Below are 27,243 nucleotides of genomic sequence, written 5' to 3'. Positions count from 1 at the left end.
GACGGGATGCAAATGCTTCTTCCCTTCTTCGTGCGATTCGAAATGGCGGAATCCAGCGGTGGATCGAAATTTAAATAATCTCGATACGGTGGTGGATGTATACCGTGACGGAATCAAGGCCGTTTGCTACTTTCTCGACGATAAATACGTGACGCCGCGGGAGGGAGGGAGAGATTTACGATGGCAGATAAGAACAATCGGTCGAAGAAGCTCGCTCGAAAGCGGAAGATCCCGTGTCACTCGAGCAGAGAAACGCGATTTACTCGGTATGCGCTCGTAAACAGAACGGTCGAAGCGTTTCGCCTCCTCTCCTTCGGGAGAGCAACCCGCAACTTCGATTCCTCTCGAGCTCCTTCGCTATCCCCACTCGAATGTTATTTAATCCGCAGGATCTACCAATTAAGAAGTGAAAATCGCTCGAGGAAGCGAGGTGTTCAACGGCGTGCGCGGATCGTTAACCGGAAATGAATAATCGTTCGATGTTTCGGGGAGATACTCGGGGAGACGACGAGTAGCCTCTCCATTTCTGTCCAGTTGTATCGATGGGATGGGATCAAGTTCAATCCTGAATGGAGAAGATTCGTTTTATGTAAATAACGGAATATTTATTTATTATTGGAAAATGATATTCAGATATTAATCCAATTTTCTTTAACCGACACATTTACGGATAATATTACACGTATTATTATTATTATTATTATTGTTTAAATAGAATTTTTAAAGATACTTTTGAAGTATCTTTTTCGCTTGAAAACAGTCCCTTCTTTTTCCAGGATATACTTATAAAAGGATCATCTGTTAATGTTCCAGTCTACTTCGTCATCTCGCGAAGAACGAGTAGAATTTTCAACGAAGTTTCCGGTTATAGAGGCGAAACCCGAAACCGTTTGGCTATCTTTTTATCATTCCATGGCGATATTTTTTGTTCTTCTTCCCCATCTCTCTTCTTTTTTTATTGTCCTCGTTTATTCGTTCCCCTTCCCAGAGAGCCATGTTGAAATTCATCGTCGAAATTCGGCAGCGACAAAACCGCGGATGACGTTTTTTTCGTTTCATTTCTACAAATAGCGACCTCGTGTGAAATATAATAATGTTCGCTCTCAATTACTTTTTACCGAGGTGCTCGCCGCGCGAAGGAGCAGGGACTGTTCAGAAGAAAATATCCTCCCCTCCCTCCTTGGTCATCCCTTTTAACCCGAGAATCGCGAAAAAGTTTCCACCCCCTTACTTTATTTCTCGCGTGTCCCGGTCTCGGTCGGGGAGCACGATGGAAATAAAAATTTCACGCGAAACTCGATCGAAAAAATTGCGCGTAGAGGATGAATTTGGCGAGGGAGGAGTCGTAAAAGTCGTCTTCCTTCGTCTCCCTTTTTATCGACTCTTGTTATCAAGCTGTTATCGAGTTATTATTATTATTATTATTACTATTATTATTACTACTACCCTCGACAAACTCGTGAAACTTACTCACACTCGCCAGAAGAACCCTCGAAACCGAAACTGTTTCGTGCGTTGTAATAAGTTAGAACGAGAGAGGGTCCTCTTGAAATTTCTTTTTCCACGCTTTTCTCCCACTCTCTGCGCCCTCCCTCTTCCCCGTTTCTGTTGCTATTCCTAGAAACTAAATACACTTCGACTTCGAACGATCGTGAAATTCAAAAGGGTTGTGGGCGCGTGGAAAAGTAGGTCGATAAAACGGTGGAAACAGGGAAGAGGGGGAAGGGGGAGTTATTGTTAAAGGAAGGGAGAAAATCAAGACCTAGAAAGGATTTCAATATAATCGTGGTAAACGGGCCAGTTAGCCTTGGTGGACAATTGATCGATTGATTTTACTTTACTAGAAATTAAAAAGAAAAGAAGAAAAATGTGTTATTTGTTAATCTCTCCTTTTTTAATTTTCTTTATGGAAAGTATCAAGAGATGATTATTAGATTGGGCATTAATAAAAATTGAATTTCATTGCGCCAGCGTATAAAAAGTTAGGAATGCTAAAATTATTATTAACTTTCTATATTATGAAACACGATACAAAATTATAAAATTAAGATAAGCGAAATAGATAAAAATAAAAAATGGAGAAAATTAAAAAAAATATGTTTTTCAACTTGTTAAAATACAATTAACAATTCTTCACTTTCTATAACGCCAGACTTTCATAATAAATCCATCAAATTCAATTCTCTTGCTTGAAAAATCAATTCCCTGTGTAATTCTTCATAATTATCAAATAAAATTTAGTCAAATAAAAGAAATTATAAATAATTACATCTTTCGACAAAACCACTAATTTAAATAAAAATAAAAAAACCACCTTCGAATTATTATTCATTATCGATCGAAAACCCTACCAACGCCTCGATAAAAAACTAAATTCCCTAATCACTTAATACGAGAAACAGAAAAAGTGACTTCACTTTGAAATTACAGATTCGAAAACTTTCGCAATAATTCACAACTCGATACAGGTTACAATTGGCACATCCGAACCGTACCCACAAGATAAGAAACAAAATCGATACCGCGATAAAAAGAGCACATTGGTAAAATGGACCTTGGGCGGCAGCATCCCTGCCGCTATCGCAAATCAGGTGTATCGGCGCGATCGAGACGCGGGAAACACCGCTTATCGGCGGTTCACGGGGCCTGGAACGAGATGGCTCGTCCCGCGGCCGGCGATCTTTCTTTTAGAGCCGCTCGTAAAGTTTTACGACGCCTCCCTCTCTCCCCCGGCGGTCGCGGGCGCCGGCTTTGGTACCGTGTGCATCAGCCACTCTTGAAATAGCCGATCGTGGAAAACGAACGCGCCAGACGGGACGTTCTTGCGCCCGGCTTCCTCTCCCTCCGCGCGGGCCTTCCGACCGGATGTCGTGTCGTACACTACCCATTCATTCGTATTGTACGAATGAACCGTTCCTTCCCCCTTATGCACGAGCCTGCGACTCGTCACGCGTCACGCATACAAATGCACGCGCGTGGCAATCGCCTCGCGTGATACGTTCATACGAACTGACCTTCCCGTTGCGAACAGTGCGTGCATTCTTTTCTTGACCACCGCCTCCGGAGGATGGATCGTACTCGACGAGATTCCAAATACTCGATAATGCTGAGTAGTGCTCCTATACCGGTATATCGATACATTCCGGGATAGATCATTCGACGAATATTGAAGGAAGGTTTGAGTAAAAGATTCTCGAAAAGAACCAACTCGAGCTAATTCCAAGCTTTAAAATTGTACGTACTTCGTTTCTAAGAAATTTGTCCGCTCATCCTTAATGAATCTACATATTCTCAATATCTAAAAAACAGTTTGGATTTCCATTCCAAGCGCCGAAACAGAAATTGCAATATTAAAGACCAATTCCTTTATCGAATATCTTCGACAAAGTAAATAGTAGGTTCAGAGAAAATGGGAATAGTAGACGTCCTTCGCGTGCGGTGAAACCGTTTCATTTTTCCTTCTCCATTTCGATCCTGTCGCGTTTACGTAGTGACGGTATTCCAGTTTCCTAGGCGCAATTAGGCGAAACGGAGCATAAACAATCGGAACGTCGATCGAGTATCCCGTTTATTAACGCTTATATTATACCAAGCTGGAATAATAATAATACACGTGGAATAATCATCGACTTACTCGATTTACTTTTGCGAATGGACCTGCTCCACGCGGAGCGTGGAAAGCATGCCATAAGCTTTCACGGTTTCACGGATTAATCGAGGTGGCCAAGCGAGAGCGCCACGTAACTGGCGCCACCTCGAAACAACATTGAAATCGCGGCCTCTTTCTAGCCCGCCGCCATATTGGCTCGTCGCGGTATTAATGTCGAAATCTTGGATCGTCTTCGCGATCGTGCCTTAGCCAACGAAGCGTGGAGCATCCGATCTTTCGTAATCCACAGCCAACGCGTCTGTTATTGTCCCTCGGCGTACTCGGCGTATGATTTACAGCGAGGCAACAACGAGATAGCGTGCAACGTTTAATTCCGTGCCTCGTCGCAGTTTCGCGCAGCTAATTTGTAGGGATGGATTAAAAGCATGGTTTCCTCCTACCTATTAGACGTTTGAAACTTGATTTAAACCTGTGGAACGTGGAACGTGGATCTTGTGAATGTGTAGGGAGTGGAAATGTTTGGGGGATACCATATGGCGCAGTTGGAAAATTATCTTGGATGGTTTTTCTTAAGGTTTCTTTCTTTTTTTTCTTTTTTTTTTCTTTTTTTGATTGTGCTTATTGGACAGAGATGTGCATGTATACACATAGACGAAGTACACAAAAGGAAGGCAATTTGCGTTTTGCTCAAAGCCAAAGTTGGAAACGTCTATTGGTTTCAGATAGTGACTGTGAATTATGTCAATATTTGAAAGGTTTTAGGTTATGTCTAGACAAGAGTAAGTCTAATAATAGTAAGAGATATCTCGAAATATTGGAAGTTAGATTAAGTTAGATTTATCTAAATAACAGGTTCAGTTTGCTAGACACATATTAGAAAAACTTTGGAATAATGAAAAAGAATGGAAGAAGAGATACTAAAAAAAAAAAAGAAAGATATTAAAAAGGAAATCGAATGATTAAGAGGTAAATACATTTGACAACAAATTTTACACGAATTTGAAACAACATTTCTGAAAGAACAAAAGAAAAAATCGAGATTATGTATATAAGTTGAACAAAGATTTTAAATTATTAGCTTATAATTAGTGTAGAAAGCTGTTCTAAAAAAAAAATCTATGATGGCACTTCCTGAGTCCACATTATTAGAGACTACTCGAAAGTGGGTATCGAATATCATTCGTCACGGATTTTATGTAAGAACCGAGATAAATCAGCATTTCCCTGCACCGTCTGTTTCGTCGATACGACGACTAGTTTATTGCACGATGGGATTCGATAGGAAGAATCGCGTTACTCATCGTATGATCCAATATGCCGATGATTTAGAACGAGTTCGACTTTTATTTCCTTCGGAATTTAATAGTTGAGGGAGCATCGAGGGCGTAACATGTCGGTGCGCCGAGAAAATTATTTTCACCCAGTGTAATTGAAGGCTGGCTCACTCTATTGTTAAATATTGCAACAAGGATTAATCGGTGAGGTATTTGGAGAAACGTTTTGCAAGAATGTGCGTATATACATCCATAGCTCGATATAAAATTGGAACGTTTCGGATTGTCCCGTTAATGAAACAGTGATTAGCAATTAATCAAAATATTACATCTATTATACAAATTCCGTAATCCTCTCGTGTTGTTTCAAAATATTACGGAATCGGTAATTCGTGCCAATTCGGTGAAATGAATATTATATATCTGTTACATCGTGACGATTTACGAGATAAATCGAGAAAGATAATAATTATATGCATAATTGAAGAATTGAATTCTTAATTCTTTAAATATAAGAGGAGTTGAATTATTATTTAGAAATATGTACATCTCATTTCCAATTCTCAAATATAATTAATATTAACGGCTTTTGTAATTCTCTCTTCCAATCAATCTTCATTCAAATTAATAAAAACTTTTCCAAATATCAACCAAACTTCAAATTTTACGAATCTCAACTAATCTCAACTTCTTCGATCTCTTTACAATCACGAATACAATTTTCTTAAAAAAAGAAAAGAGAAGGATCTTTTATCTCATAAAAAATGAAACAAGTATCATCCCCCCAATTTCAAATTTTCCCAACATCTCCACCTCCTCAATCTCCCCCGAGATATTCAATTTTTCTACAATCATGGACAAAATAATTGAAAACTTTCCTTCCAAATAGAAAAGATCCGCGAGGCAAAGAGCGAAATGAAACAACCACCAGCATCCCCTAATTTCAAATTCTCCCTCTCATCCACCTTCACCTTTTTCCACGTAATTCACGCACAATCGAAGGACTCCGCAAGAGAAGAAGCGCCTCTGAACCGCGTATCGTTTCAACATTCTCCCCAAAACGATTTAACCTTCGACACCGCCCCTAGAAGTAGAACCACGCTCGTTAATCCATAAATAACCCATCTCTCCGAAGGATAAGGGCACGTGATGATCCAACAGGCCGGTTTCGAGTCTAAATTTACGCGGCGTCGCGTGCCGATCGCGTCCTTCTTCGACGCGATCTCCATTAAAGCGCCTCTTCGCCCGCTTCGTCGTTTTATTTTGCTTAACAAAACGGTGTCGCCTTCCCTTTCTCCCGGAGAAACAGCATACTCGCGAGAGCGTGGATCTAAATTTAGAGGCGCGCGTCTTCCTCGAGACGAGGTTCTGCAAGGGGAGGGGGGGTTGGACAGGAAGAGAGCATAGCGCAGCGATGCACTTCCGCTCGAAATAACCTTCCGGACGTGGATCCACAACGAACGAGATTAACGAGCGAGGTTGGCCGGCTGCGATAACTTTGTATTAGCTCGCCGGCTCCAGGGGAAATCGCGTGATCGACTGCTCCTCTCCGCACAAGTGTATCTTCTTGCTCGCGCGGTTGGATCAGCACGATCCAGCCGGCCTCCAGATGCGCCTCGTTTCCGTGATTTCGAGGTTTGTTTAACGTTCAATTGTACAGGGCTGTTGTTGTTGATGGTTGCTGTTGCGAGGTTTGAATATTGATTGGCGTTGGTCGTGCGTGGTTGATCGATTTGAAATTCTTTTAAGGGAGAAAGAAAAGCGATAATTTGAAGTTGCGCGAGAGTTTTGAGAATTTTGAGAGAGTTTCGATGATGGAATTTAATTTAGAAGGATGTGAAGAAGAGGGAATTCTTCCTGTTATTATCGAGGCTTCAAAGTATTGCAAGAGTTTGAATTATATTTCATTCGAATTTTTGGTAAAATTGGATCGTTATGGTTATTTTGATTTATAACCATTTATGTGGAAAATTATGATAAAAATTTGCAAAATTTGATCTTCCATTATTCAGATTGATGCAAATTTAAATTAATAATCGTTTAATACAATCTTTGCCAACTTGTGGGATACCGAGCAATTATATGATTTAAATAATTATTAATTATTTATCGATTCTTCGTTATTATTCCCAAACAATTATTAATCGTGTAGTGGTTAACGATAATCCACCGGTGGATTGAACGAAGAAGACGAAATTGAATGTTGGATCAAATTTGAATCAAATAAACGCAAAAATAAAAACGAATTTCAAAGAGAGAGTTCTAATCAAATAACGTACACCATCCAATTAATACACTATCTAGTATTTCAGAGGGAAAAAAGGTTATTCGCATTAAAGAATATCTTGATTGCCCGTAGAAAGACAATCCTCGTGCCTTATTGTTAGATGCCAGACCAATTGAGGCCAGGTCAGAGCAATGCATTACTGATTTACCTTCGAGAGAATCGTGTTATCCACATCGCTCTAATAACGAGCGTAGGAATTTAAACGATCTAAATTTAAAGATCCACCAAGACACCACGAAACCTTCGAAACTTTAGAATAGAATGTTGTTTTTCACAATCAGACCATTCATATCGAGACAACGAATTTCCAATAAATTCTACCCTGTAAATTTGCAGGAGAAGGACATTTACAGGCCCGTAGATCTCGGCCAGTCCGTGAAAGACATTGATTTCCGTGGAACGAAGGGCAAGAACTGTTGGCTTCGAGTTTCGGTGGAGAAGGATCGATCAATCTAACGGAGTACCGTGGACGTGTACTCCGATTCGATTTCACCAGATCGTACGTCACCACCCGTCCAGAGCAGTTAGTCGCGGCTCCCTTCTTCTCAGGGTTCAAATGTCAGCCGACTCAAAGGTCACGTCGATCGACCGACATTCACCGCGCGCGGCCATTGTCTCTTCGATAATCACAGTTTCAGATTCCACGAAAGCCTTGCCAGTGGAAAATTCCTCTTCCCGATTTTTCAATCCCATCAATTCGATTACCATCGATAAATCTTTGATCTAAACTCTCCGTGGAAGCCTTTTTTCATTTTCCTTCGATTTTCGCCGTCGCATAAATCACTCAGCGACTAATTGTTTCTTCGCTGATCAAACTTCTCGACTCGAAGCCTCGCAAAAAGAAACCCGCTTATTTTATCACGAATTTTCAAAATCGCAAACAAGCAACAATTTACTTTATCTCGAGGATCGATCATTTACAGGTTCCGCCATTTTCTCGCGTTTGATCAAAGCTCTCCGCGAATATTCCACGAACGCTTTTCATATCGTCGCAACGCATAAACACAACTTACTTTCTGTAATTCTGTTAAAGTTAGCAAGAGGATCGCTTAGAACGGTTTAATTGAAGGAGCCAGAAGCCACGGAATCCCAACACAGGTAATCCGCTCGAGCAATTCTTCGTCCCTTCACGCACAAAGTTTAATTGCTACCGTAGCGACCTCATCGACACGCGATAGACAATAGACGGAGCTTCGTCCAACTTCCTTAACGCGCAAACTTTGACGAGAATCCTCTTGCAACTTGGTTTACTTTCGGGCGAAGATAATGCTTTCGTTCGTTCGTTCGTTGCGAGTGCTTAACGAAGTTTACGCGAAGAAATCTTGAATACCGTGCGGTATTTCTTGACACGGAGGATGCCATAGGAGAACCAACGAAAGTTACGTTTGAATTTCTCACGAATTCGTAGACGGAGTAAAATTTTCTTCGCTTGGATCTCTCCACTACACCCCAGTGATTTTCAATGTTTCTTCTAATAACTCGAGAAAGAAGATCGTGTTATATAGATACAATTTTTTTATTGCCAAAATTCAGCTTTCTTTCCCACACGAGCCAAGCTCGAACAGATTCATGAAAAAAAATGCGAATTTATATATAAGAGTTGAGAAACACTGGGAGATATCTTAAGATGTGCCACATTTTATCTCAAGAGCAAAGGAAAGAGAGAGAGAAAAGTTTTGGCATCGTTATATTTCGTCGACTATAACCGAATTATCGGACGAGGTGTCGATTGTTTCTCGTACGAGTACTGAAGAGAAAAAAAGTTTGAAAGTAAGTTCGGTAAAAGTGATTTTTCGATGGCTGATACGTGTCGTGAAACAGATATCGAGGGATCTCTGTATTCATCGTATAGAGTCGTTAAGAAGTTGACCGATGCATCACTGGTCGGGAGACAGTAGTTGGGAGGAACACATTTTTCTCGCGATCTATTATTCACGATGAAACTGTTTCCAGACTTTCGAATTCGATCGCTTTTCCAACGTAATATCGTTCCTCGAACGATTGCGAGCTCAGCGAACGAATCGTCTTCGGGAGCCCGATGTTCCTGAAAGAGATGTCGAAACGTTGGTTGGCCGAATCTGCTTGCGTGGCAAGGTTGCACAGGCAAACAATATTTATGCCAAGTCTCAGACCTTTGAGTAGAACTGTCTCGTAAATTGTGCCTCGAATATATTGGTTTTGGATGTGTAGCAGTGTAGAGCAGCAACTCGGGGAATGTATAATACATTTTGCTTCATCTTGCATTTGCGACTGGGAATATCAACTCGAGGCGTTGAGTCGAAACTTCAATTTCGAAAAATCATTTTTCAGAATTTTGGCTACGAGGCCCTCGGCATTGATCCGCTTTGACTAGAAAAATAGATAAGATTATCGTAATAATTTACATTAACGTTAAAATTAGTAAATTACGGTAATAATTAAGTATATACTGCATACGCTTAATTATGACGTTTCTCCTTCTTGAACAAAGATCAATAATAATTCTTAGCACCGTTAATTTCTTAATTTACTATTAACCATACCGTAATATATCATTAGCATCGAAAGCGTCTGTTTAGTAATTGCAAGGGAAATGCAATCAATTTGCTTACCAATCCTCGTGTTAATTCCATGCGACACGATTTCTCGCTGCTCACGAGTTGTAAATGTAATCAGAAAGAAAGTATCAGCGAAAGAATTTGCCACTCACGATTCAAAACTTGGGAAACGCGTCAATAAACGATCACCACGTAATTTGGAACGAATAGACGACTAGAAAGTGTTAAAACGTTCGGCGGAGGGGACGACGAGTTTTGTCGCGTGAAAGGATCACGAAATTCACGAGAACTTCTCTCATTTGTTCCATGATTCTGCACTTGATACACGCGTTAACATGCGTGGAAAATTGGCGCGCGTCTTTGAATTAGCATGAGACGCGTAGGGTGGAAAGCGGAGAAGGAGAAGGAGAAGAGGAGGAAGAAGAAAAAAAATGTTACGTGGGGCGGAAACACGAAAAAGGAAATACGCGTGGTAGAGCGTAAGAAAATGGAGAAGGAGCGGCGCGATATCGCTCGATGAACCCGGCCTGAATTAACGCGTTTTCACCGTGATATTAAACCGTGGTTAGTCGTTCAATTCTGCTGAAGGTGGAAGGGGTCCTCTCCTAGCCGAGACCTGATTGCACAGTTCGTGGTGGTTGTTGCGTTGCTCGGTTCAGTTTGCGTTCAATGCGTGCTTGTTAACGGGTCGTGGGATTAGGAGAGGATTCTGTGTATTGTTCGACGGTGTTTTGACGAGGTGGAATCGGCAAATGGATACCGAGAGAAGGAATTATTTTTCACCGAGGGTCTCCATTATTTGAAAATTCTACGGGAACGTATAAGGTAAGAGTTTGTTAACTTATTTTGCCGCGTCGTCGTCGTTGTCCATTTCATTCGTTCGTTTCATTGTTTCAATACGTGGATTTTTTTTATAATTGTTGATTATCTCGTTGCGGTTTAATTTTTGAAACAAGCGTAAAAATAAAATATCGCGAAATTAAATTTTTGTTATCGAGTTGGCGGTATAAATTGAAAATAGAGGCGAATTTGAAGATGTAGAGAATTTTCCTTTGGATCGAATTGGATCATCGTTAGCTCAGCGATAGTGGTTAATAGTTACGTGGCGCTAGTATCGCGTCATTTGTCGCCATATAATATTAATACAGCTTCATCCTTCTTCGAAATTGGACCACGACCAATATAAACCACTTCCAATCAAGCGATGAAGCCATGCATAAAACTCATTTTCTCATCGGCGCCGTTTCTCAAGGAGAAGCAGAATTGATTCCGCGAGATATTCTAACTAACCTTAAGTGGAGTAACGAGTTTGAAGTCGTACAAACATCGTGCACATCCGATCGCTCGAAACCAGTCGAGGAGAGAACATCCATTCCCGTGGGGAGACCGGTGAAAGCAGGTTTTTTTTTCCCCCCACTGGCCTCCGATAAGCAGGGTGATTCCCTCCTCAAGATAAGGAATCGGCACGCGAGCAAATAATCCGTTTCGCGGGCGGATACGCGATTGGTCGGCCGCCATTGCCAATGCCGAGAGCGCTACACGTAAAACAGACCTTGCCACTATCACAAAAGACCGAGACTTTCACTTATTACGAACGAGTTCACGCTGCTTTGCCCGCTTTTCCCCTCCCCCCCCTCTCTTTCTCCTCTTAAGGTAATTAAGGAGTGAGCGGCACGAATTATCGCCGGTGATTAGAGTCTACGCGCTCTCTCTCCCTCCGCCGACTTAATGATAACATTGACGACGGGACCTAGTTTTGGCGCGAATTGCAGAAACAGATTTTGCGAAACTTCACAGGCATAACACACAGGTGGATTGCTTTCGAGATTTTTCTTCTCTCGTTTCTAGATTCTATTATTAATGCGCTGTTGCGAGAATTTTAACAGATGCTCACTTTTAATACTTACTTATTGAAGAGAATTTTGGCAAAATTGAAAGATATGTACATCTTGTTTAGATTATATCGAGGGATGTTCTTCCTTCGTTTTGATCTATTTCCTCCTTTTCTAACGAACGTTTCTTTGACCACACTAATCGTGTGACATCTATGAGTAATTAGGTGAATCATTCCATGGTCACGTAATCGCCATTTCTCATATCGTTTCTTTTTTTATTGTTTTGACAGGCGAACCGTTAAAATGCATTGTACACGCATTTAGAAAAAAGTCATTGTTATTTTTGTCTTTATTATAATCCAAATAGTTACGCGTAATTCAAATCTTCAAGGATTAATTTTAATCTCTTGTACCATATTTCTACCTCTAAACATTATGTTTCCATTTTCTCTCAATTCCTTTACCTTCCTCATCGAAAAATTTATTATTCCATCTCTAATTAATCCCGATTAACATTTATCCCCAAAAGTTCGTCGAATACAATACAATTTCTATATCCAAATTGTACCAATTCTTTTCACTCCGTCCGATATATTCTTCCAATGATCTCCCTCCATCGAAAAATTATTGTTGCACGATCCCAATAATTAATTAATCCCGGTTAACGCTCAAGAAACGATCGCCCGTTCGAGGATACGCAAGTTTCCAAGGAAAGTTCGACGAAACGGAAGTTAGGAGAGCGTGGAGTGTTCGGCACAGATTCCCCTAGCCAGCCGTCCGGCAAACGGTACTCGTGTTCGTGTTCGTTAACTTCTATTGGCGAATCTAGCGGCGAGCTGAGCGCCGGTCGTGGCATTAATATTTATTCCGTTGCAACAACCCAACAGCCGCCAGATTCCACGATCGCGGTTAAGTAGGAGCGGATCGCTTTAATTTCCAGCATTGTTCCTACACCGAGGCGCAGCGGTGGCCGCGATACGCGGGTTTATAGAGTTGTAAAGCGGAGGGATTTATTAACGAGTAACAACCTGTTACGTCCACTTCCACCTCTGTTCCATTCTGGATCGTTCAACCTCGACCGTCGAGGACTGAAATTGCTTCTTCTGCCTCCGTTTCTTGTCCCAGCCATGCTCGACAACAGGCACGCGACTACTGTTCGTAGTCTTTTGTCCCCAGGCGTGAAATTTTGGTCGACGGATATCGTATTTCGCGACAAATAATTCATTCCTTTCATTCCTTTTCTTTACATAAATTGACTTTGTTTTCAAATGTATTTTTCAATGTCGTTATTATTCCTCCTGTGTAATTTCAATTTTAATTAGATCGAAATAAAATTAACAAAACGAAGAAAGAAAAAAAGAACAAAGGAATTATTTAATATACATCAAATTACTATACTTAACGCATATTTATTTCCCGTGAAATTCGAATTTTTATTACTATCATTTTACTTATGCTTTTTTATATTTCTTTGTAAAAAATTACATTTATATCTATTTTAAGCCTGTTTATTTTTTAAAACATTAACGGTTGACACATGATATTCGTGTCGCCATCGATTATTATATTTCTATTCAAGGGAAACTGGGTGAAATAATACGCCAATTTGTATCGTAATTAAAATCGGTACCGTAATTAGAATCGGTATATCGATTTCACTCGGTTCAATGCAAAGCGATAAAAATCTACGTGTCTCATTAGCCATAAAATTCAGATCCCCGTACTGAAACTGGCCAAGTATCGGGTGAACGGCGGAACGCGAGCCACGTCGATGGAAGACGTATCACGTTCCAACCCGGTCGACGGGATGGATATATCCCGGTCTTTGCTCGCGCTAAAATCCCGTGACGACGATCTGAAAAGTGTTCTTCGGGCGGACACTGGCGCGCTTTCAGCCCAGAGGCGTTTTATCGAAACGAATGGAGCGTTTCACGTGGTTTATGCACGTTCCTCCCGAAGTTATGCGTTTCTTCGGCAACCGATGGTAAAACGTGCCGGCACGTAGCGGAACTTTGCCCCGTATGCCATCCTCGAACACAACCAATCCTCGACTCGAGTATTTACGGCTCGCGCCCGTCTTCTATATAGACTGAGCTCCGCGAAACTTGTACGAAATTAAAGGAAAAACTTCTTATGGAAATTGATAGAAGCACTTAGCGAACGTTTCCTGGGATATTTCGTTTCTATCGAGGTGATAGATGGTGTTTGATGCGCTTAGGAATGTGTGTAGCATCACGTGACTCGACTTCGGCACGGATCGGAAAATTTCGGGCGAGATCGGGTCAAGTCTCTCGATGCTCTTGTCCCATAGCGTCTCCTCGTTTATTTATTCGAGATCACGTTCGATTTCGCCCGAATTTTTCCGATTCGTTCCGAACACGTAACCTCGGTATTCTATATGCGTTTCTAAATGTTTCTCTTTCGATGCAAGTATGCGGGGGTAGCTCGAGGAATACGGAGAATGACTAATAAATAGGATTTGTGGCGGGAGAATGGAGCAAGTATTATTGTGAAAGAAGTTAAGAGTTTCTCCGATTCCCACGACCGCACCTTCCCAGGTCAATTTTCACGCGTTTTACTGTCTTCATAGTTGGGTCTATACCTTTTTGCAAGACTCTCATTCCTGTTAGAAATACACGCGTGTAGAATCGAAGGCACGGTTTGAATTACGAATTAGAAGCTATGTCTTAAGTGGTCTTCCTTTCGAGGATTGCTTAATGCAAATCGTTTGTATTTACCGATAACGTTAGAGTATTACTTCTCCGTCTGTATTTTGAATCTTGACTCGTTGGTACTTGACCTAGTTTCGTCGAAAAGGAGTTCACGATCACCTGATCCTTTTAGACGTACGCTCGCACATCCCTACTCCATTCTTCGCGTGAAACAATATTCAACAGAGTGGGAAAAATTCTAAGAACGATTTCTCATTAACCTAGGTCGCGATTCCAAACGATCCACCTTGCACTTAATTTTATTTACACCACTCAATTTACACCGACAATCCGTATGCAGACAATGCATACAATCTTTGGATTAAATTTATTAAGATGATTCGATTTCGAAATATTCATTTTCTAAAGTTTCTAAATCGTTCATTAATTATCGGCCAATATTTTGGATTGCGTAAGGTAGGACTGAACGCACGATCTTAGTTGTTTATAATCCGTGTACATGATCCTGACATTGTTTAATTATTGACGTACAATATGTGCATACGCTATTATCTGCAGACAATGTTTGTTAGTGTAGATGGATCTTAAAGCTTGATATAGAGGCACAACATAATCTCTACATAATCCATTTGACATTATTCAAATGGCATTGCTGATTATTGTTGCATTTGCACACTGTTTGCCGACGATATCGGTGCAGATGATCTTTAACGAGCGGAATGGCGAAGGATGTTTTGGATACGAATATAAATCGAGGGATTCGTTTGGTTTTCGAGGCGCGGAGAGGCGGGGAAGCGCGGAAACCTCTGAATGCGAAGAGGAAACGCTGCCATCGACCTGGTTGACCGTGTGTATGCGAATGGACGAGAACCAGCGGAGGCATTGACCTCTTTGGCGACTCGCACACGCCAGTGACATGGCACGCGTGCGAATTGCACACCGACTGATCGACGGATCGAAAACTTTCTTTCTCTTTCTTCATATCTAATCGAATTTTTACACAATAAACGCATTAAATTTATTATTAATTCAATTCCAATCAATATCGAGACGACGGAAAGAGATTAAAATCCACACAATAATATTAAATTTCACAGAGGGAAAAAATTAATTAATTCTCCAAAGATAAACATTTCCGGATACCTATTTTACTCTTCGCTTTTGCTCTTTCTCTCTCTCTCTCTCTCGTTCCATGTCACAACCGATCGAAAGCTGTTCCGCGCAAGGCGACATCTGAATCGCCTTGAGAGTTCGAGCGGGGAAAGGTTACGCAAAAGCATAGAGCGCAGTTAACGTTGGTCAGGGATAACCTTTCAGATCGATTTCTTCATACCGCGAACAACAACATTCTACTAAACTCTATTACTCACCAATTATCCCGATCCGCCGTTATCCCATTAACCAACCAACTCCAAAGTTTCCACTCCAAGTTTTCGGCCCGTATCGCCAAGTTTCCAGTTATATTAAACCGGCGATTACCAGACACTTTCACTCGTCCCGAATACCTTCCCACGTTCCACGACCCCGCGCGCTTCGAGCCTCGATAATCCATTCCGGGATAATGAAAACGGCCGGAAGAGGGGAAATTTTCTCCCCACGAAACGTTTCCTCGCCCCCTCCCCCCCAATAATGATAATCGTACGGAACCGTGTTCCGAAAACAGGGGATCGAAGCTGCCTCCTGGCTTCCTCCCCGTGTTAATTAACGCGGGAACGGGTGGGAGGGGAAGGAAAAGTTGGGTATTTCGCGGATATCGGAATTAGTTTGAGGTTATAACGCGGGATCGAGAACGGCCTCGTTAGAGGAGGGGCCGTTTCTTCTTTAGGCGGGTAATTAAACGCGCGAAGGAAAGGAAAAACTCATGGCACCGGTCGGCCGGGTGGGTGCATCGGTCGCGAAGTAGGGCTTCGCATTAATTGTATCGCGCCTCGTTAGGTCGTCCCAGAACGGGTCGAGGTGTTTCAGGCTAGGGAACGCTGTGAGCCTTGTAGCCCGGAGGAACGAGCGGAGGAGAGGAGAGGAGAGAGAGAGAGAAAGAGAGAGATGATGGAGGAGAGGAAAGAAGGAAGAAAAAAAAGAAAAGGAGGAAACCGGGTCCGGAGACCTTGTGCTCATTGCCACGCCGGATCGACTACGGAACACGGGCATCACGTGCTGGTACAGCACTCGAGAGAGAGTTTCGACGATCCTAGAAACCCTGACACTAGGCAGGTCAGGCCTAGTTTTTCTTTTTTCCTTTTTTTTTCCACGGATCTCCGTCTTTCTTTCTTTCTTTCTTTCTTTCGCTCGATCCTTCCGCGAAAGAAGAGTCGTTTAGATGGGGGGTTAAATGGTTGGCGCGCGAGGAGGGGGATCTAGAAGACCTCTATTATCCAAGTGATTCTCTCTGGTTGTAATTGTCTATTGTATATCTTTGAAATGGACTTTTGATGTGGACGAGGTATAAATTGGGATTATATCAGGAGAGCATGAAAACGAAATTGGAACGTAATTATGAATTATCGCCAATGAATCAGAGACGGAGTAATCCGACTGGTTTGACGACTAGGTGTCCAGAGAAATGTCGATCGATTATTATCAATTTTTTTCTTTCCTTATACGAGTTTCTCTTCCATTCAAACGAAGGAGCATGAAAACACATAAATTGAAAAGAGGAGCTCGCATTCGATATTGGCGATATTATCGATCGTACGTATACGCGTTCTTGGGATTAAAAATATTATGATGAAATGTTATCACGAATATTTTTAACGATATTATCGATCTCTTTACCTTTCAACTGGAAAACAACGAGCATCCTACGCGTGAACACGGTTCGTACGTGGGCATTGCGGAATTAATTAGCAACGATAACTCTCTCATCTCTCGCAAGACGAATGCCTCGCGAGGAAAGAGAACGGTTTGAAAAATCTCTTACAGAGATCGTGTTACGTGTCGCGCTGTAAAAAATTAGAAATCTTCCGCAGAGAGCGGCCAGAGATATCCGATAGATCCTGAAACAGTTCTTTTTCAAGTCTCTATCTCTCTCTCTCTCTCTCTTCGTGATTCATCGGCGAAAAACCGTCTCTTCAAATATGGCGCACACGTGTCGCGAAAAGATTGGCGTCTACGTGTCCGAAACGAAAAAGATAGGGGAAGGAATATCGGAAAGCGGATCGAGAAATGATTACAGAAGCGGATGACACAGTAACCAGGTCCAGTTTTTTCGCTACTCTCACGAAACCTGGTCGTGGTAATGGCGTGGTGAACCTCTCCTGGAACCGCGCTGTTTCCGGAATCGGTCGATCTAGGCGAGTGTTCCGGTTTGCGATGAGATCGAGTAGGTTTCAAGATTGAATATTAATCAGGATCAGGCTCGAAAAATGGAACAAGAAATACACTGCTCTATTATTTGTACAAGTAGGAAAAATTTATAAGTAGATTTTCGAAACTTGTTTCCGATATTTGAATAATTAGATATTAATAATCCGTTTAAAAGGATTGTTTTGCATTGGATCTGATCTGAATTTATAAGTGATATTGTTGAGTAAATATCGATCCACGAGGCCCATTAGGCCGATAATCGAGGCCGATGGAACTCGTCTCGAGGCAATTAGAAATCGATCGATGCCTCCACGAAAGCGGAGGTTTTCGGGATTTCTATGCCTTCAGCGCATCGGCGCGCTTTCTTTCTTTCGGCGAACGAACGAAATTTCGCGAAATTTCTTAGGAAATAATAGAGAAATCGCGGTGAATCGGCTTTTCGTTAAGGAGTTTCTTCGACTCGCGTGTGTTGCACCGCGTGTTAATGACGGTGAAATTTCTGAACCGTTTGAAAAATTCAGCAGATCCCCTTAGTCATAGTTTAATCGCGTTGCTCATGAATTATTAAGAACTCTGTTTACGAATCAACGTAGCGAGAATGTGGGTGGTCGTGGTTTGGATTTCTTCTTCTTCTTCTTTTTTTTTTTTCTTCCTTTTCTGTTCATTAAGCGAAACGTATCGTTGATTTATAATAATAAAGAGAAAATCGCGATTGTTTTCGAAATCTATTTCAGAAATTAATCTATCGAATCTCTTCTTCAACTTTCCATAATAGATTCAAATCTAACCGATTCACGTTCGAACACGTATTATTAACATCAAAAATTAATCCAATCTAATCAAAAGAACGATCAAATCAAATTGATTAGTTTCAAACTTTTGTTATCATTAAAATTGTGGCAATTGTTAAATCTCCGTGGATATTTAAAAATATTGTTTATCGCACAAAGATCACAATTACAATTTATTCGTAAAAAAAAAATATATATATACATATATATTAAGGATCGATAAATACCATAAGCTGAGCTATCGTTGGAAAAGTCGAAACGTGGTGCAGGAATCGGTCTCCTCTCATTCGACTTCCCCTCGAAACCCACTCTCGCGACGTTCCATCGTCACAATGCTCGCGAGATCTATCGCGGTCATCGATCTCTTCCTGTCCTTTCTCATTGTGTGTGGAAAACTTTGACGTCACTCACGGTTGCCTTGGTATCAAAGCTCAGTCGCAACCGACTAAACTCCACCGAGAGAGAAAAAGAGAGAGAGAGAGAATCCCATCCTTCTCCCTCTACTCTATTTATCAAAATAGGCATAGCCACCCAAGCTTCGTGGAATTACACAGCCGATTCTTCGATTCTCTTACCAACGAATTCCCCGAATTATCATCCTCGCTCGATTCGAGAGGATGTGCTCGCCCATGTTTCTGTAAAGAAACAAGAAGACGGTTCGTTAGACGAGATAAGAAACGAAATAAAAAGAGGAACGAAAGTGTGTTTCGCTTGTCATCCGTATAGTCGGACATAGGCGGGCGGCATGAGTCTACGAGATAATGCAAGAAGAATGAAGAACGGTATGACCAATCGCCAGATAAATGGGAATACGTGTATCTCGCGTGTTTTGTTTGAGAAACAGCGCATTTGCTATCGAGTCACGCGGGGCCGACGTTTGTACTAGATAAAAACGGCCGGACGAAGTCGAATGAACGATAATTAATTCCGTGCGATCGATCGACTTTTCCTCGTACACATCGTAATTTTCTTTATGGCCCATCGCGGATACGGGTGTTGAGAAGAAAACGTGTTGACTTTCGTCTGGAAGAATCGATAAAAAATATGTTACTTTTTAATCGATTTATCGATTATATTTAATCTTTTTCCTTCTTTTTGTGAAAAAATATTGTTTCATCGACTTACTTACGATCTCCTCTGATAGTTTTTCCTCGGATTATATTCGTGTTAAAATAGATTTCGTATCTCTCCACATATTTTTCACTCTTCTTACTGTTGATTGCCGGTCACGAGAATTATATTTAAACATATTTCATCAAACGTAAAACGTAATATTAGAAATTGATTCGGTGTCAAAGATAATATTCGAGAAGAACTGGTACAATCTCGTATTCAATTCGAGAGTCAATCTAATCGATCCAAACGAAAAATCAGTAATTTTCTTACGCGTAAAAAACGGACGGAAGATTAAATGAACGCCGGGTTCCAACCAATCGCTTTATTAAGCGTTGACTCCGTATCTCCGTATAAATTGCGAACTCGGAGGAAGAAACGAAAATCAGAGCGGCAAAGTTTCGTAAAAGTAAGGAAGGAAAGCGAAATCTCTCCGCTCGGTTTATCCCGGGGAAACGATTCGGCCATTTTGGAGAACGCGCGGTTGAAATAATTTACGAGTTATTTGAAATCCTCGCGTTAGAAGATTCAAGCTGTATATATTCCAACTATTCCGGCAAAGCCGTCCATTCTAAATTATACCAAACTAAAGTTTCTCTAGATTCTGAACTTTGAGAAATAAGGTAATTTGTTACCGGCACTGTGACTGACAATGAATCGTATAATACCATAAGCATCTCGCTGTCTTTGAACAAATTAGTATCACGAATTATTAATTTTCGTAATACTACTATATTACGAAGACAAACAAATTTACTATTTATTTTCGATACTTCATTTTTATCTCTTCATCCATTTTTCAATCACACGCCTTTATTCTTACAATTATTATCTTACCTCGACTATTTACCTTTTTAAATAGAATAATAGCCAATTACTCTACATCTATCTCGATCGTTTTAATCCAAAAAATCCAAAGAGTATCGAATAATTCGACACTCTATCTAAGAAACTTTTTTACCCGATGTCACGACGAGAAAGGAGATGAAAACCGATTGTACACCTCTCTATTGTCTCTCCCAACGCTTTGTTCGACCGCTTTGTTTCGCGGCCACGCGTCTTCTCATCTTTTATTCCACTTGGCGGACAAATCGCGCTTTCGCGGCAACGTTAACGAGGCGAGCACTCGCGATCCATCCGCGCCTGAAAATTCCTACCGTTGCCTATGAAGCTTTCGAGGCGGCGTTGATCACTTTTATCCGCGCGCGTAACGTTTAACGGCCCAAAGCGGCGAATTTCGCCGAGGAGCGATGGCGAGCCGCGCTAAAAGTATACATCCAGGCGCGGGCTCCTCTCCTTTTCCCCCGTCGGGAGAGAGATGGCGCGCGCGTGCAGAGGAATAAAAGCCTGGATGATGGAGGCGCGTTTCACATTTTTTACGGCTCCCGCCACGAGAGTTTCTTCATTTGCAACGGCTCATATTCCTCGAGGTGGTACACGCGAAAAGCTCGTACGCGTGAAAAAACTGCTTTCAAAAAACTGCATCGATTCTGCCACGGTCGAGAAGATTCACGAAGCATAATCGACCTTTCGAGAACCGAAATTTCATTTTTTTCCTTTGAATCTCTTTCGTCTTTGCTTCTTCTTAAGAAACTGGATCAAACTAATCAGTTCCAATACCATTTTTATTTTTCCAATCGTCGAAAATTTTAATAATCAAATAATATAGTGATTGTATCGATAATACTATTATATATTCTTATTAACTTATTGTATATATTTAATACCAATGATCGTATAATAAAATAAAAACAATTTTAAATATCCTATGATTCGATGCACGAGAACGAACAAAGAAAAAGAAAAAAGAAATAACGAACCAAGGATTAATTATCCTAGACGATATTGATTAATCATTAATGGAGAATAGAGAGTCGCACACATCTACCGTGAGCGTATCGTTAAAAAAAAAAAAAGGAGAGAATCAGTTGGAATAATAATCGAGCAAATGACACACCTCGAGATTGCCCACATCTGTAATTATTCAACGATTTATAGGCAGAGGTGTATTTCAATAATTCATTTCATTTCAAGGTCCTTTTTTTCCTTTTTTTCATCCTATCGTGTCTTCTCCAATACAATTATTGCCACGTTTCTCGCGGCATTCCTGTCTTTCCCGAGAAGAAGAAGAAGAAAAAACGTTAATTCGCTTGTTTTCTGGCATCAGTCGGCTCGTAATGGCGCTCAAGGCGTGGAACGGGACCAGACACGTAAGATCGCGGGGTTACGAGGGAAAGTCCGTGGCACGCATCACTTACGTGTTGGCTTCGCGCATTCTGACTCTCAAAGTGAAAGAAGTTGGCGTTGGAAACGCGGACGAGCAAGCGACCGTTGCACGAATGGAAAAATAATCGATATTTATATAAATAGAGATATTCGAGTTCGAAATTGCATCTCCTTTCGATTTTGAGATTAGGTTATGGTTACGAAGACGATTAGTTTAAGCTTCTTTTCTCTTCTCTTCTTTTTTTTTAAACAGATTCAAACAACAAGACACATCGGCGAGAATCATAATAAGCTTGTTGAAAGCAAAGAATTTATTAAGCAAATCTTACGTTTATGTCGTATCGGTTGGAGATTAATTGAGAAAGCGGGAAACCGCGTATGAATACAAATTACCAATGAAAAATAAAAGCGTTTCTAACGTGTTATTTGACTCTCACTGGATATATTCGGAGTAAAGAGAACGATACTTTACAAGGAATTCTTTACAAGATCAAGAATCTAAATTCCGAAATTCAAATTACGATATTAAATATTAAAAATATTCGATTGTCCTCTCCATCCCGAAAGAATTTGAATTTTCCACGATATCAAGCGAGCAATCAGCGAGTAGATAGTAAATTCTATTCGCGATGATCATATCGTTTCGAGCACTTCTCGCAAGGAGCAACAGACTATTCTTCCGTGCCACCGACGCGAGATATACGACGCGAGATGCGAACAGCCCTGAGAAGAGAAATGTACTCGGGGCTTTAAGTTTATTCGAAGAGGGAAGTTTCCAGGGAGAGCAGTTCTCATTCTTGAAAAACTTCCCCCCCTCGAGTTATCGCATTAATTTCGGGGCAAAGAGTTGAGGAAGAACGCTCTCTCTCCTCCCTCGAGTTAACAAGAAAAAAATTCGTAATAAGAGGGGAAGAAAATCTCAGGACTAAATCCCATCGACGCACGACTCAACTTTTAATGCACACCTCGAATATCTTTCTTCATCGACCGCCTCCTTTCAATTTCAATATCGCGGAACGATAAGTCTTTAATAAAGTGATTGATATATCGGGGGAAACTTGTCTCGAATCGATAAAGGGAAGATTTTTAACTGTCACGTGGCGGAATTACGCGAAATTGTTGTGACTTGATCGAGAAGAAGAGAGAGAAGAATTTTACTATCGTAATACGCGAATGCGTAATTTGTTGGAAGAAATTTGCGTTTTACGATTTTAAATATGGGATATTTATTGAGGTTTCGCTACGAAATAATTGACACGAGCATGATTTTCGATTAATTTTCTCAGATTCGAAACTCGTTTTCGTTAATTAAACTCGACTATTTCCACATAATCCAACTACGCGACTGATTTATCAATCGAAAAAAGTTTAACGAACAGATTCTTCCATTAAGATTATTAAAAAAGTTAAAAGTCACTGATATTAAAAAACCACAAAAACTACACACTTTCTCCGTCTTAAAATTTCCGAAGAATCTACAATCCACGAAACTCGCATCCACCTAACATCTCGTACGCATCTTGACGTTTTTACTTTTCCTGTTCCATCATCCACCATTTCACGACTCTCCCATTCTATCGTCCGATCCATCGCGAGGCAACATTAAAACAAGGCGTCGGTTAAATTTTATTCCGCCGAGTTTCCAAAGCTCAGCGAGCGGAGAGAAACTTGAGCGACCCGGAGGCTGGATTTTTTTTCTCTTTTTTCTGCAGCCGTTCGATTACGAGGCATGGCCGGTGGAACGGTCACAACCTCGCCACGAAATTATGTAACTCTTCCTGGCCGAGGCGGGGGCAATGGAGCGTAGTCGTATCGCGGATCTAAGCCACGGAACGCCGTTTCCATTTCGATACCAACCGGACGGCAAAAGGAACAAAGAAACCGAATCCTTTCACGATTTTGCGAATGTATAAAAATGTATAAAAATTCCAACATTTTCCGATTCTGACCTTCGCGCGAGACCGAGTGTCCAATCAATGGAAACGAATCGTAAATTTTCAAAGTGGATTCAGAGAATGAACGGGGAACGAAGGATGCGATAATTGAAATTTAAAAAAAGAAAATTTATAACGTGAACGTTCTTCAACTTTCAATAAGGAATGACAATAAAAATTAAAAGAAATTTTAAGACCGTTGAGACAATATTGCTTATAGAGATAATAGTCGGATATATATATATATACTAGGAGCAGGAATTTTATTTTCATCTTGGCTTTTATATTAAGAGGTAAAAATAACTTTTTCTCAACATTCTATCGATATAAATACAAGATAATATTCGTCGTGCAATTCCAAGACACCTGCCTTCAACTAATTCCGCATAAATAAAAGAAAGGAACAAATAACAAATTGATTAAACCTAACTAACCAACACAGGTTAGAGCGGAACTAATAAACAAACAACAACGAATAAGAATCCGCTCGCTTTCTCCCACGATGATCTCACCGCGTGGCATTTCAGATCGTGCGGATCGGTGTCCGACCGCCATTCCTCCTACCTGTTCACCCCAGTCTTCATATTCGAGCCAATCCATCCGTCAATTCCATTTGTTCGAAACGGGCGGAGACGTGTTATGTAAACGAGGGCCTCGAGAATCCCATGGAGAAGAGGAGGCTCGAACGCAAGATGGTTTTCCAGGATGGCTTTTGTCGTATCCCACCGTGTCGATGCGTCGAAACGCACGGAGGAGGCTCCGTCCGGTAAAAGGAGGTGTGGTGGTTATGCTGGAGCCGGTCGACCTCGTTTAGGACCGGTAAAGGCGTAACACGTACGCGAGCTGGCTACGCGCTTACTACGCGCGTCTCTCTGCCAGCTCTCTCGCCGGGATCGGTTCCAGGATTAGAAAACACGAAAACGTGTTTCTCCGCTCGATAATGGACGAGAAACACGAGAGAGAGAGAAACAACCCTTCGAATCGACACACCGAGAGGCACTCGATGGATGTTTGTTTTTAGAAATTTTTTAAAAAACACGTATGGAGGAATAAAAATTTGTTTCCTCGCGTAGAAAGGACGGAGAGCGAGGCTCGATCTAGCGAGATGAAAATTTGTTTGGATATTTAAATATCGTAACGTAGGAAGCATTTTAAATTGCTCTATTAAATCTCTCTTCCCACTTTCTCATTCGTGTATGTGTGTGTGTATATGTATATATGTATTTTGTCTAGGATATTTTACAGTCTTCTCGCGCGTCACGTGTTTACGTTTATGCGTTATTTTTCTATTTTCATTAAAATTTTTCATAAAAAGCGCACACGTAATCCTTCATAAGCTTACGTATACATTCATCGATGGGAGGAAACTGGAAAGATGATGGATGGAATGAGAAACGAATGGAAAATTGAAAAAACACTTTCGATTCGAAACACACCGCCTTGCCTTGCCTTCGACCTTCGACTAACGATCTGAAACTGACATTTCGAATCTCGGTCTCCAAGGATTCATTTGCATAACAGGAAATTCCGTTTCGATCCCTTTGCGATACCATTGAAAATGTTCGTCCAATGTTCCAACATTTTTTCAATTGTTGTGCAATTATCGAAGAGAGAGAGAGAGAGAAAATACAACTTTCGATTCGCGTTGCAATCGACGATGACGAGGACGAGGAGAGAAGAAAAGCGATTGGCATTTCTCTTGCCTTGTCTTGTTGATTACGGTTTGCGGGGAGAAAGAGCACGCGAGCCAAGGAAGATAGCGGGAACGGGAAACTGTACACGGTTTTAACAACGGTTTAACAACGGTTTCTAACGCGTGGATTACTGTTAGGCATCGCGAGACCGCGTGACGCTAACGATCGAGAGCTGAAACGAAAGAAATTTCGAAGCAAGTTTTCAATCGCGATAATTTCAAAAGTAAAATTGAAAAATGAACGTTTAATTGGATTTGGCTTCGTATATTTTATATTGTGCTCCGCGCGCACGTATTTGCTTTCGAAAGGGAAATGGAAGATAAAAATTTATTCGATAAGAAAAATTAATAACATCGTTCCATGTATAATTACACTTTGTTGGCGTTAATAAATTTGACGCGAGGATAAATGGATAAAAATTATCGGATAAAATATTTAAATTGGAAATAATTTATTCTCTCTTGGCCTTGGCGAAATTCGTCCGACGAAAAAAGAAATTAAATAACTTGATTAATTTTTTTCTTCGATATTCAAGGATTAAATAATTAAACAATTATCCTTTCTCCTGATTCCTCTTTCTTTTCTTTCCTTTTTCCTTTTTCTTTTTTTTCCTTTTTTTTGATAAATTTCAAAATCAAACCATCCTTGACCTTAATTAATTTTTGCCCGATACAAAGAGTAAATAGAAAATAATTCTCCCTTAATAAAAATTTCGCCCAACAGAGAATTTAATTAAACTCGTAACGCTATTTGAACTTGTGCGCCGAAATAAAAAAAATTTTTTTTTTCAATACGCGTATAAACGATACGTTCCCGTTTCCACCCTCCCCCTCCCCCCAATTTCATTAAAATATCGAAAAGTATCGAAGATCTTAAGGTGAAGATTCCAACGGTAGGTGATTCTAAATGATTTTTTTTTATAATATCTATGACTAATCCGCGCACCTTTTATCCGATTCCTATGCCGCGAAGTTGAAAGGTTCGATAACAGGTATGAGCATTTCGTATCTCCCGATAAATATCCGTTTACGATCCACGCATAAATGCGTTAGCACGGTTAAAAATCACGTGCCGCTGTGCGGAAACGGATAAATATTTATGCAATCCAACTTTATTCTTTCCATCCTTTCTATCTCTCCTGCGCCTCTTGCGCAAAGGTATTTATCAATGGTTGTAGCCTCCATCGAAATTAATCGTTTAGCTTAATCGAAAAGATAAATATTTATGTTATACAACGGGAGGGAGAGTGTTGAGAAAAAAATGAGAATGAAACGTAATATTGAAAATTCCATATTCCATATACATATATATATGTGTCAATGAATCTTTCCCTGTATGTAAGGTATTAGCCTTGAGCCGATTGTATTAAATCAATTCCTCTATTTACATTCGAATCTCGCTCGGAAATCTCGCTCGCGGCATCGAATATTCATAAAATCGATTGCAAAATCTAATTTAATTAAATAATTGAAAACAAAGTTCAACCAACGTTTTCAACAATATTTCCGTAATAAAATTTTTAAACTCTCGAATAATCTCGATTCTTTTTCTTTTCAACATCTTGTATATTTCCACAAAAAAAAATATTCAGAATCTTATTACTGCAAAGTGGCTCGATTATTACCCGAAGAATTGCACGTTCAATTTCAACGTAATCGCGTTCATTGTGTGCAAAAATAACATTATAACCCGAATCGCGATTACAGGATTTCTCTCGATTCGGTCGGGAAGAGTTGGTTCGAGGCGTCGTTCGAGCGCTAAATGATTTTTTAAATAAAGGCATCGGTGGCCGTGGCGGCATACTAAACACGGCGTCACCTTGAAGCGTCACAGAGGAATTTAGCCGATCGAGGCGCCCCTCTTCTCTTCGATGCGGTTCGGCGCCGTTGCAGATGATCACGCGGTTTTTTTCGATCGACGATTGTGCCGTGATTTTTAAACGAGCCTCGTCCGATATTCAACTTTGA

At 40.7% G+C, this 27,243-nt stretch overlaps 2 protein-coding genes across 4 annotated transcripts in view; one reads left to right on the top strand and one right to left on the bottom strand.

Moving 5' to 3' along the window:
* LOC114577328 (uncharacterized) overlaps positions 1–27,243 on the bottom strand; it is a 102,954-nt gene that overhangs the window by 13,835 nt on the left and 61,876 nt on the right. Inside the window, exon 2 of one of the 2 annotated variants that reach the window (XR_009832868.1) lies at positions 18,537–18,944. The exons of the other annotated variant lie outside the window; for it this stretch is intronic. The gene's annotated coding sequence lies outside the window, so the exon portion shown is untranslated. The remainder of the gene's footprint in view (positions 1–18,536; positions 18,945–27,243) is intronic. 2 annotated transcript variants of the gene reach the window in all.
* LOC107996319 (serine/arginine repetitive matrix protein 2) overlaps positions 1–27,243 on the top strand; it is a 62,692-nt gene that overhangs the window by 11,764 nt on the left and 23,685 nt on the right. The window lies entirely within an intron of this gene.

The sequence above is a fragment of the Apis cerana genome, linkage group LG15, assembly GCF_029169275.1.
Source record: "Apis cerana isolate GH-2021 linkage group LG15, AcerK_1.0, whole genome shotgun sequence".
In the NCBI taxonomy this organism is placed as follows: Eukaryota; Metazoa; Arthropoda; class Insecta; order Hymenoptera; family Apidae; genus Apis; species Apis cerana.
This window is presented reverse-complemented; position numbering and strand designations above follow the sequence as displayed.